We start from the raw sequence: 13628 nt of genomic DNA on the forward strand, positions 1-13628 counted from the left end.
CAAAAGAGATATTGAGAAGATCAGTACAATATATTTCTTACCATGGTCTTAAAAATAATTGTGTGATTATTTGTTATAACAAAACCAGACTCTTAGAATCCTTGATTCTGAAATAAGTTACTGGCAAAACGCCTTCACTGGAGGTATTTTAAAATAGGACAAAATTTGGTGTCTTTAGATTGATAGAGGAATAGTACTACTTGGGAGAACTGAAATGGATTAAATGTTTCTTGCCAAACTTTATTATATCTATGTCCTTTGTTGGAATGGATAATAAGGGGGTTTTGAGAGTTACAAGGAATTGGCAACAGTTAATTCTATAAAATAGGAACTCCAAATGCATGTAAGATATGTGGGAGGCCACACAGATATGGAACCATCTGGCCTCTATCCTGTTTGGCTGTCTGAGAGCGCCAGACTATGCAGAATACACACTCAACTTTTAAACATCCTCTTTGCAATGTCTTCAGTCAACGATGTCACACGCAGGTGTTAATATGGTGCTGTTCTTGGTTGCCCTGGCAATTTGACAAAGTAAACTTGGAGTTTTAGCCCTTAAAAAGAAATGTACAGGTGCTAAAACTTTTTTTTTTTTTTAAAAAAAGGATTAGCTATTTTGAGACTTCAATAGAATTTAACTATTTTTAAATGTCAAAGAAAATCCAAAGTTCACTAAGATGCAATAAAGAAGTGAAAACATTTTCTTCCCACATTTAACGGAAGTGGTTTTACATGCTCAAAAAGAGATACTGACTTCAGGACCAGTGTTTTAGCAATAAGGAAACTACTTACAAGTAAAAGTTCTGCTTTTAAAACCCTGGAAATGTCATTACTAAAATTGATCACGTACCTAATTACTTTTGGTTTTGAGTAACTTCTAGGGTGTTTAAAAAATAAAACCCACCCTCACAGGACAGGGGTTTTCCACCAGTGAATATAAACATATAGAAAGGAATATGCTCGAGAGTTGGCACTCTGTTCTCAAAGGGGAGTCCCTCAATTAGTTTGGTCAGTTTTTCTTTGAAGTAAATCTAGTCTCTTCCAAGGTGATACTTTGATAAAGACAATTATTTTTCCATCGGAGTTCTATCATGCCCGCTTCTTGGAGTTGTAGTATGGCTGCCAGCGCATGCTTCTTTTTTCACAACCAGTAGGGGGAGCAAGAGTGCTTTTATGGAGCATTTGCGAGCAAAAGTTCCGGGATTCATCCTAACTGGTCTAGCTTAGGTCACATACCAGTAATTTTTGCTGGGGGAATGGATTCTGCAGCTTGGCTTAAACCAGACTGAATTACTTCCAAAGTTAGAAGCAGGACTCAGTTTCCCGAAAGCTTCGTGGAGGAGATGTGAAGAATTCGTATGTTCAAAAGTGAAAATATTGGAGTTTCTGAGTTTCAAGGTAATGTAGAAGGTAAGCAAGTTGGCATTGTCAGCATCCTGAGGGATCATGTCTAAGAACTTTACAGAACCCAAAGGCAGAGGAGAGCCCGGAAATGCTGGTGTCCTGAGGAACATGCGGCAGAGGCACTGCTCTTCCTGGGCCCCTAGGGGCGCACCACTGAGAAACTTCAAAAGCCGCTTCAGTTTGGCAGTCTGGAAAAGGAGATCTTCCAGCTGAAATCAAGGTGAGAAAGAGTAGCAACTTCCTTTAGAGGGGAGTGTCTTAGGCATAAGCAGGTCCTCAATAAGGCAGTGGTGGTAGCCACTGAAATATGACACTGAAAAAGAGACTGCCTGTCCCCAAAATATTGTGGAGGTTGTGTTACCAGGTAAAACTTACCATCAGTGCAGCACGTTAGTGCTGGGAACACAGAGCTCAGTGGGGAAATGGAAATCTGCTGGGATCCACAGGATAAAAAGAAAGAAATCTCAGGTAAAAGCTGGTGCTTGGGTTGTACTTGTTGCAAATTTATAACTTTACCAGAAGGCAGTGGTGTCTCAAATTTATAAGAAAGGAGACAGTTTATGTAGGACATTCTCCTTCCCTAGATAATAGTCAGTGTATAGTGCCTGAATTGATTTTCCATGGGGGGAAGTCTCCTCACTGTGTTTAGGTTCATAGACCGTGGATTCTGGACAATTGCACAGACTTCCTGGCATCCTCTTGAGAGCCATCCACCTTCCCTTCCTATTTTGGATATCATTAAATCACAATAAATACTGTATTATGGGAATAACATTTTTCCTGGGATAAGTACCTCAATTCTAGTGAGAGATATCTCAGATCACAGGTGTTACTGGAAAAACTCCTAAAGCTGAAAATGAACAGACCAATAAATCAAAAAGACTTTACTTTCTCTAAACTTTAACTTAGAGAATTTGATTTTGGATTTTAATGTTTTTGGACTTGGATATGCTGTGTTGAATAATATTGGATATAATTGAGGATGGGACGTGATATGAAAGGAGAGTAAATTTCTCAGCTGTTTTTCCCTATAGTCTGGTTTCTCCACAAAGAACTGCATCTCCTATTCTTGGTCCATGTGTTTAGGGAGGCTGACTTTAACCTCAGCCTCAGAAATGGGTACAGTCCCAAGTCTGACCAATAAAATTCCTTTGCTCTTCTGAAGGAAGGTGATTGGATCAGGGATAGACATGTGACACCCAGCAAAGCCAATGACCTTTACTCGATTTATTCAGAAAGAACATTCCCATTCTTTGGAATTCCAGTTGTGTGATAATAAAAACCCATTGTTGCTGATAAATATTTTTATCATCACTTAGGGGTAGGCTGTCTGAGAAAGAGGCCAGCACAGAGGAACATAGAACCGAGTAATGGAGAGGCTGTGTTTTCTTTTTTTGAGCCACTCAGTTCTACCATAGCAGCATCTTAACCATAGACTAGGAAAGTATGTGAGCAAATAAATTCTCTTTTTTGTTTACATTGAACAAATAAACTCAGTGTTGGTACAGAACGTATATTGTGTGTAGTCATGGAAAACTAATACACAAAAATAGTATTTGATCAATTCTTGATGCTTTTTACACCAGAGCACAGTGAAACTCTATAGTTTAAAGCGAAGTCATCCTGTGGATAGCTTGTATATTTAGAGTACGAACTTCTTGCTCCTGTCCAATTTTGCAGTATCTGTCACTATTACAAAGGTGAAGAAAAAGGTTGGGAGGGTGTTGTCATCTTCTAAGATTTAAAATTGTTTTGGAAATCGTGGTATTCATGCTACTTTGTTTAATTATCACCCAGAGAGAACTATTACATATTTGATATTACTGCAATACTCTTTATAGTGAAAAATAGTTTTAAAACATCCTGATATCCCACTTGCAAACAAAAAAGAAAGAAAAATTAGACAATTATAAGATAAATAAATTTACATTTATCTTGTGTCTTAGTCTGCACAGCTGCCATAACAAAATACCATAAATTGGGTGTCTTAAACTGCAGAAATTTATTTTCTCACAGGTCTGGAGATGAGAAGTCTCAGATTAAGGTCGGCAAGTTTGGACTCTATTGAGGGCCCTTTTCTTGGCTTGCTGATAGCTGCCTTCTTGCTTTGTCCTCACAGGGTGAAAAGAGGGGACAAAGAGAGGGAGAGAGACAGAGAGACCACAAGAGATCTGGTGTCTCTTCTTGTAAGGACACCAATCTTAATGGATCAGGGCCCCAACACTTATGATTTCATTTAATCTTAATTACTTCTTTACTTCCACATTGGGGTTAGGCCTTCAACATATTTTGGAATGACACATACATTCAGCCCATTACATCCTGAAAGGTGCTACTTAAAGAAAGTTGGGTTTATATGAAGTTAAGGAGGAAAAAGAAGACATTTATGGTGATTCTGAGAGGGTCCCCTTAAGGACACTTTTCAGTGCTTTGGAGGTTGGAAGTGATTATTTTCATTATGTTCAATAATACTTAGAAAATGTGACTTTCTGTCTCTAGGTGCTCTTGCATTTTCAGACACGAGTTAGAAAATATTGGAGTCTCAAAAATAAAATGAAGAACTTGGAGATTTTCCTAAGACAATCTGAAAATTTTGAAAGGGAGGAAAAGTAGGACTTAAGAAAGTTACAGGATATATAAGAGAATTTGTGAGTTGGGCAAGGTGAAATTTTCAGAGCTTTCAGTAAAGGAGGCAAGATGGGCCGTATAACACACTCTGTGAGGAAAAGAAAGACAGGGTGGAGGGAATTGTCACTCAGTCCCTTACACAAACTACCTCGTGAAGCTACTACTTATCCTGGATTGTCTCACAGTTTGGGATTTTTCTAGACGTGGACGCTGAGACTAGGACATGTGTAGTCTATATAGGAGGCGATCTCTAGATGTACAGGTAGGAGAGACAGAAGTGAGAAAGAAAAGGCAAGAAGGGGCCAGGCACGGTGGCTCATGCCTGTAATCCCAGCACTTTGGGAGGCCGAGGCGGGCGGATCACGAGGTCAGGAGATCGAGACCATCCTGACCAACACAGTGAAACCCCATCTCTACTAAAATACATGGCCTGGCGTGGTGGCACGTTGCCTGCAGTCTCAGCTACTCAGGAGGCTGAGGCAGACGAATCACTTGAACCCAGGAGGCTGAGGTTGCAGTGAGCCAAGCTAGCACCACTGCACTTCAGCCTGGGCAACAGAGCGAGACTCTGCCTGAAAAAAAAAAAAAAAAAACCCGAAAACCAAACAAAAAAAAAAGAAAAGGCAAGGAGGCCAAATCAGTTTGCATTAATGAACAAGTTACTGTCTTGGGAAGTTGGAACTGAATACTTAGAGAACCTCTGGGATTCATTGTAGAGTACAAGGGGTGGTCCACCAACCCTTACACCCCACTGTGTCTTCCTTGTACTCAAGCTGCATGTACTCTGAGGCCAAAGAAAGTCCTTCTTCTAAGTCACAGGTACTTTGAGTAGGAAGCAGCAGTGCGCACCTAGCAGTAAGTGCCAACAGATAGGGGTGGGAAACTGATGCCATTTGTTGGGTACAGTTATCGAGGGTTAAGGTTAAAAGGAAGAAAATCGGCCGGGCGCGGTGGCTCACACCTGTAATCCCAGCACTTTGGGAGGCCGAGGCGGGCAGATCACAAGGTCAGGAGATAGAGACCATCCTGGCTAACACGGTGAAACCCCGTCTCTACTAAAAATACAAAAACTTAGCCGGGCTTGGTGGCGGGTGTCTGTAGTCCCAGCTACTCGGGAGGCTGAGGCAGGAGAATGGCGCGAACCCGGGAGGTGGGTGGAGCTTGCAGTGAGCTGAGATCGCGCCACTGCACTCCAGCCTGGGCGCCAGAGCGAGACTCCGTTTCAAAAAAAAAGAAAGAAAGAAAAAAGAAAATCATAACAAAGGTCTTCACATTACCGGTAATCACAAGGCTGAATTTGTGGTAAGCCAGGCATTTGCAGAGTTTTATAATATTCTCAGCTCTATGAAGCTTAATGTGTTTCATCTAAGGTAGTATTAGTAGAGCAGATAACAGAAGGGAGAAAGTGGGCAAGGATTATTATTTCCATTTACCTGTGGAAGAAGCTGTCGATTACATGAATAGGTCAAGGTGACTTGATTTAGAAACAGAACTAAAGTTTGTTAATTCCTTATTGGGGATGCTTTTTTTTAGGCTGTATATCAACAATGTAAAGTACCCATGAGGTGAATTTTCAAGGGACAAGCAAGGGCACTAGGGCATCAAAGTGATCTACTCTAGGCTACACAGTTTTGGTTATAGTGGAAAGAATAGCAGCCATGGCATCAGACAAACCAAAATTTAAATGTTGAACTTACCACTTGAAAACTGTCAGTGAATTTACCACTTGTAAACTTTGGTTAAAGCACTTATCTTCTCTAAATTTAGGTTTCATAATATGTTAAACATGGGTAATAATACTTCCCACGTGGGTTTGTTGTGGGGATTAACTGAGATAATAAGTGAGAAAGGGCTTTGTAAACTGCCAAGTACCATACATAAAAGGCATTAACAAAATAGTCCAAGAGATGTGTGAAGAAGTCAACACAGCATCCATTCCTAGCATTTCCATGGAGACCGAGAAACCATAGCAGGCTTTTAGTTGTTTTTGTATGATTTTAGAAATCTTTTTTAAGGCTCAGGATGAAAGCTGATGGAATTGAAAATGCTGGGTTATTAGAAGAGCTTGAGTTTGAGCTCATAATCTTCCTTTGCAGCAGCATATTGACAAAGTAATACTCAAGAGTGAAGAACAATTTCCATGGCACAGGAAATCTATCCAGTTAGCCACTTCCCATAGATAGAAAACAGCTCACCCAGGTCAAGGAAGCATAGCCATGAGAAAAGAGCTCAGGAGTCTTCCAGGGCCAAGATTTTCCACTGCCTGCCGTAGGTCTAACTATAATCCAAGGGAAATTTCTAGGAAAATCTTTGTTATCACTATTACATAAAATAATTCAACTTGGCAAAGATATAATTCCGTATGCCTTCTGATCAACAGCTAGGTGATGGATGGTACTCTGTTAGCCAATACGAAACCCACTGACAGGAATATTGTGGTCTTTTGGTACATGAATCATTAGAGACTGATGTAGTTGAGTTGCAGTTAAAAGGTGGGGAAGACTTTATGTTGTGGGTCTTGACTTCAGGTTTGAGTTTCCATCCCAGCTCTACCACTTACTAGTTCTGTTCCTTCATGAATATCCTTTGGTTTTTGAGCATTTATTTATTCATTCAGGGAAAAGAAAGTTGAGTTAGAAGTTTAGATCCAAAGATGATCAAAGTTGAGAAGTGATTTTTGGATGTAACTAGACAGAGACCACAGAGATGCAGATATTGGTGATGTAAGAGATGTAACGTGACATAACTAAACCAGATTCTAAAGGATACAGATGATATGGAGGCAGGAGGCCAGATGAGAGTTATCCTTAGGAAAAAGAATGTTCCATCTTCCATGTGTTTACATATGCAAGTGTTTTGTAACATAGCAGACAGATATGGTTTCCTTTTCAAAAGTGGGAGCAAGATGTATTTCAAGACACCAGTTTAAACTGTTTTCATTAGCAAATAGCCCCAGGGTTTATCAGTTTACAAATTTTCCATGTTTGTTCATAATGACAAGGATACAGTGCTACTTTAAACTATCACATCTAGTGATCTGAAAGTTAGCTTGTTTAGGACAAATACATTCCCTGAGGTGGGCTCCTAAATTGATACACCTGTGCCTTCTCCAATGTATTAAATAGAGAATCAGATGGGATTTGCATAATTCAGTAGGTCCTGCTGTCAAAAGGCACTGTTCTAGGTTCCAGAAGAAACCTAAGATGAGTCAGACATAGTCTGCCTTCAGAAAATGTACAGCCCAGGAAGGACCCCCACATTCAGTCCCTAATATGAGTTTGTCCATACAAGATGGTTTCTGGACAGGATTGTGTAATAGGTAGGAACACAGGAGTGGGAGAAGCTAAAGTATTGTGTTCTGGGAAAAGAAACAAAAGGAGACGTAATATACAGAAGAAAATAACACAAGGCATTTTGAAAAAAAAAAAGTTATAAATAGGACACACATAATTGTTTAAAACATCAGATAAAAACTTCACTTTGGAGATGGCATTAATTTGAACCTACAAGTAAAAGTGATTAAAAAAATAAATAAATAAAACTAGGGCATTCCAAACTGAGGGAACAGCATGAAATACATCAAAGGGGGACAGCATACATGGTGCGGTGAGTGAAGGATGGACTCCGTTCATTGAGTATCCATGGTGTGCCAAACACTGAGGCATGGTCACTTTGGGGTCTATGTGGATAGAAAGTAGGATGCTTGGTGGCTATCAAGAGAAATAAAAACTGGAAAAACTATTCAGGGTTAGAGTGCTTTGAATGTCAGGCTTGGGAAGCGGGACATCATCTTGTAGGCAACAGTCATCAACGGTGTTGAATGCAGTGGATTGAGGGGAGAATGGGAGGCAGCAGAATGTGTGACCACGCACGAGCTGTGGTTCCGAGTTTTCTGTGTTTGCTCCATTGTCCCATTGGACTTTACCTACAAAATGCAAATTCAAAGATAGCATTTTAAATAATTTGAACATGACAATCACAAGATATTAGTCTCCAAGGGTGGGACTTTTCTGAACACAGAGTCTTGTGCAACTGCACTGTTTTGCACATCTGTGAAGCTAGTCTTGGAACAACCTTTAAGAATATTGTTTCAGCTAGACAAGAGAAGTAAGTGTTGAGATTTATGGCACATCAGGGTGACTATAGTCAATAATAACATGTCAAAATAACTTAGAGTAAATTTCAAATGTATCACCACAAAATAATGTCAAGGCTGGCACGGTGGCTCACGCCTGTAATCCCAGCACTTTGAGAGGCCGAGGTGGGCGGATCATGAGGTCAGGGATTGAGACCATCCTGGCTAACACGGTGAAACCCTGTCTCTACTAAAAATACAAAAAATTGGCTGGGCGTGGTGGCGGGCTCCTGTAGTCCCAGCTACTAGGGAGACTAAGGCCAGAGAGTGGCGTGAATCTGGGAGGCGGAGCTTGCAGTGAGCTGAGATCGCGACACTGCACTCCAGCCTGGGCGACAGAGTGAGACTCCATCTCAAAAAATTAAAAAATAAAAAACAAAAAAAGTCAAGAGGTGATGACTGTATTAGCTTGATTTAATTACTCCACATTGTATATCCATATCAAAATATCACATCATACTCCATAAATGTAATACAACTATGATTTGTCAATTAAAAATAATATAAATAAACCAAAGAGAAAATATTATTTCAACATAATGGAGTAGAAACAGTTGAAGCTACAATGCAGTGGATTAGGAGAGAATGGAAGATCCTGTGGACCACTTTTGATCATTTCAATGGTAGAAGGAAGGATGCTCGTATAGCACAAGAGTATATTAGGATGGGAGAAAGATTCTTGAGCATTTTGGGGGAAGGGATGGGTAACTTTAGAATGTCTGTGGACAAAGGGGGTAGGAATGAATAAGGGAGGGACAGGAGTAATTGCCACAGTACAGTCTCACCAAAGTAAGTAGAGATGGATCAATGGCATAGATGAAGGGGGCAGCCTGCTACAGAAGAGGGGGAAATTCTGAGGTAGGAAGGCAGAGCAGGATAGGATGGATTTAGATGGAGAGATTGTGGTAAAGTTAATATTAGATGGCCCTGATTTGGTAAAGGAGATGCAGGAAAACACATCCACAGAGAGTGCATTTACCTGAGTGGGGCTGCGGAGTCTGCAGACCCTCAGAAAATTCTGAGAAACTGATGGATAGAAATAAGTCTGAAAGTCATGAAGCATTGAAATTAGGCCAATTAATAAGCCTAACATGGAGTCAAAATGTTCAATAGAAAGGAAGAGTTGCATATCTCTCACTTTAAATGAAAAGCTAGAAATGATTAAACTCAGTGAAGAAGGCATGTCAAAAGCTGAGATAGGGCAAAAGCTAGGCTTCTTGTGTCAAACAATTGTCCCAGTTGAGAAAGCAAATAAAAATTTGTTTAAGGAAATTAAAAGTGCTACTGCAGTGAAGACCTGAATGATAATAAAGTGAAATATCCTTATTGCTGATTCAGAGAAAATATTAGATAGAAGATCAAACCAGCCACAACATTTCCTTAAGTCAAAGCCTAATAGAGCAAGGCCCGAACTCTCTTCAATTATGTGAAGGCTGAGAAAGTTGAGGAAGCTGCAGAAGAAAAATTGGAAACTAGCAGAGGTTGGTTCATGAAGTTTAAGAAAAGAAGCCATCTCTAGAACCTAAAAGTGCAAAGTGAAGCAGCAAGTGCTAATGTAGAAGCTACACCAAGTTATCCAGAAGATTTAGCTAAGATAACTGATGGAAGTCGCTACACTAAACTATATATATATATATTTTGAGATAGAGTCTCCCTTTGTCACCCAGGCTGGAGTGCCATGGTGAGATCTCGGCTCACTGAAGCCGTCGCCTCCTGGATTCAAGTGATTCTCATGCCTCAGCCTCCTGAGTAGCTGGGATTACAGATGTAAGCCATCACACCCAGCTAATTTTTCTTTTCCTTTTCCTTTTCCTTTTTTTTTTTTTTTTTCCTGGAAAGGGACAGGATTTCATCATGTTGCCCAGGCTGGTCTCGAACTCCTAACCTCAGGTGACCCACCCACCTCAGCATCCCAAAATACTGGAATTACAGGCATGAGCCACCGTGCCCAGCCTCACAATAAATTGGTAATGCAGACAAAACACCATTATATTGAAAGAAATGCCATCTAGGACTTTTGTAGCTAGAAAGGAGAAATTGATGCCTGACTTCAAAGCTTCCACAAACAGGCTGACTCTGTTGTTAGGGGCTAATGAAGCTGGTGAGTTTCAATTGAAGCCAATGTTCATTTATCATTTTGCAAATTCTAAGACCCTTAAGAATTATGCTAAATATACTCTGTATGTGCTCTATAAATGGAAAAGACTAGATTATAGCATGGTTTATTGAATATTTTAAACTCACTATTGAGACCTACTACTTAGAAAAAAATATTTTTTTTTCAAAATATTACTGCTCATTGACAATGTACCTGGTCACCCAAAGCTTTTATGGAGATGGACAAAGAGATTAATGTGGTTTTCATGCCTGGTAATACAATATCCATTTTGCAGCCCATGGTTCAAGGAGTAATTTTGACTTTCAAGTCTTATTGTTTAGAAAATACATTTTGTAAGGCTATAATTGCAATAGATTGTGATTCCTCTGGTGGATCTGGGTGAAGTCAATTGAAAACCTCTGGAAGGATTCACCATTCTAGATACCACTAAGAACATTTGTGACTCATGAGTTCATGTTATTAACATTAACAAGAGTTTGGAAGAAATTGATTTCAACTCTCATGGATGACTTTGAAGGGTTCAAGACCTCAGTGGAGGGAGTAATTGCGGATGTGGTGGAAATAGCAAGAGAACTAGAATTAGAAGTAAAGCCTGAAGATGTAACTGAATTGCTGCAATCTCATGACAAAACTTGAACAGATGAGGAATTGTTTCTTATGAATGAGAAAATAAAGTGGTTTCTTGAGATAGCATCTACTCCGGGGGAAGAGGCTGTAAACGTTGAAATGACAACAAAGGATTTCAAATATTCCATAAAGTTAGTTGATAAAGCACTGACAAGGTTTGAGAGGACTTAATACAATTTTGAAAGAAGTTCTACTGTAGATCAAATTCTATCAACAACAGTTCATGCTACAGAGGAATTTTTCATGAAAGAAAGTCAATCAACTAGGCATGATGGCTCACGCTTGTAATCCCAGCACGTTGGGAGGCCGAAGTGGGTGGATCACTTGAGGTCAGGAGTTCCAGACCAGCCTGGCAAACATGGTGAAACCCCGTCTCTACTAAAAATACAAAAACTAGCCAGGCCTGGTGGTGTGTGTCGGTAATCCCAGCTACTCAGGGAGCTAAGGTATGAGAATCACTTGAACCTGGGAGGTGGAGGTTGCAGTGAGTCAAGATCACACCACTGCCCTCCAGTCTGGGCTACAGAGAGAGACTCTGTCTCAAAAAAAAAAAAAAAAAAAAAAAAAAAAAAAAAAAAAAAAAAAGAGAGAAAAGAAAGTCAGTTAATCGATGCAGCAATCTTCACTGTTGTTTTATTTTAGGAGATTGCCACAGCCACCCCAACCTTCAGCAAGCATCATCCTGATCAGTCAGCAGCCATCAAGGCTGCCCACCAGCAAAAGAAAAAATTACAACTTACTGAAGGCTCAGGTGATCATCATTTTTTAGCAATAAAGTATTTTAAATTATGTACATTTTTTGGACATAATGCTAGTAGACCCAGTATAGTGTAAACATAGCTTTATATATACACTAGGAAGCAAAAAATTTGTGTGACTTGCTCTATTGGGATATTCATTTTATTGGAGTAGTCTGAAACCAAACCCCCAAGTATCTCCAAAGTTTATTTGTACCTTATGTTGATTAACTTTAATTCTCAACAGTCCCGTAATGAGAAAGAGAGGAATGGAGAGACTAAGTGACTTGCAAGAGCCCCTCCAGGAACTAGAAGGGAGAGCTGGGATTTGAACCCATGCATTTGGCTCTAGGACTGCAATTGTCACCTGTGGGCTGTGGTGCCTGGTGTACCTTAACACCTAGGTGATCTCCAAGGTCCTAAGAGGTGCTAACATTCTATGTGGCCATGAAATTAACCTTTTAGGCAAATGGGTAGTTTCTTGATTCTTCCTGTAATTCCAAAGCATTTTTCCTGTATAAACTTACTGATCACTGCGGCAAGGAAGACAAGTCTTCATTTTCCCAGCCCCACCACTGGGAACGGCTCATCAGGTGAAAAGCTTGGGAAGGCCTCAAGGTGGCAGCATTAACTCAAATATGGATGGACAGAGCCTGGTATCTGGCCTTGAAGTAATCAAAAATTCAGAATTGGCCCTTTTCTGCCTTTTAGTTTTTCTAAAACCCCAGGGTGTAACTATTTGGAGGTGAAGAGTCAAACTGACCTTGTGAGGAGACCAAACAGTGAAGACACTGGAGGCATCAAAGTGGAAAAGCATAAGTATTTCCCAGGAATTAAGAGTCTTTGGAGGGAAAAGAAAGAGGATATATTTGGTGCCATGAAAAAATGATGAGGTTCAAAAAGATTAATGATTCATCTGTTATCCATTCATAAGTGGCTGATTCTAGGCCTCTTACTTGCCAGAACCAAGAACCACCTCACTTCACCATGTTAATAGTCTTCATTTTTATCTGTTTAATTTTTTAGAATATTAAACACTGATAAAGGAGAGTACTAAATTATTTTATAAAGCCAGATATATAGGCTAGATTGTCTCAGTTGTTAGAGTCTTGATCCTACAGGTGAAGTTTTCTCTTCATTCCTCATCTTCTTCCTCTCCCTTTCTTCCTCTTCTCTCCCCTCCCCTTCCCTCCTTCTTTTCTTTGCTTTCTCTCTTTATCTGTCTTCAGCCATTTTTCCCTCTTTCTTTCTCTAGTTTTTTCCTTGGTTGTTATATTGGTCAAATAAATAATGAGGAAGAAACCTAAGTCTTCAGAGTTGGACATGAGGGTCAGGTGATTAGATGCTACAAAATTCCAACAGTGTGCAAAAATATCCTTGGACTCCTATCACCTAGCTTCCCACTTGCTTGGCCACTTTATATGTCTTCTTTTGTTAAAATAATTATTCTAACAGGAGGCTTTTCTTGGAAATGTTTTCATGAGGGCAAAGATAAAAGTGAGTAAATAAGCTCTACTTTTGTAACTGACTGTAGTGGAACATGCATTTGTGAGAACTTAAGAGAAATATTGTTTTCTAGATTCCGAGAGCATCTCTGCTTTTCCACATTTATTCCCAAGAGAAGCAGTAAAGCACAGTGTAAAAATATATAGAATTTGGGTCAGACAGACTTGAGCATTTCCTCACTTTCTGGAACTACAAGATGCTCCAGGCTTCTCTGGTATATTCCCTGCTCCAGTGCTAGAACCAGCCATTTCTTGAAGGAGCCCTGGTTTCTTTTATTAGAGAATATTAGAAAAAGATCTAAGTGCTAGGTATGTACAGAAGTTTTCACATCTGTAAAATTGAAAAGATAATATATTTCTCATAGAGTTATATGAACATTAAGTGAAATAACACATACAAATATATACTGAACCAAGGGCTTGAAACATAGGAAGCTATATTATATTTTATATAAATATATTATATACATATA

The sequence above is a fragment of the Rhinopithecus bieti genome, unplaced genomic scaffold (assembly GCF_001698545.2).
Source record: "Rhinopithecus bieti isolate Rb0 unplaced genomic scaffold, ASM169854v2 scaffold_19722, whole genome shotgun sequence".
NCBI classification, from domain to species: domain Eukaryota; kingdom Metazoa; phylum Chordata; class Mammalia; order Primates; family Cercopithecidae; genus Rhinopithecus; species Rhinopithecus bieti.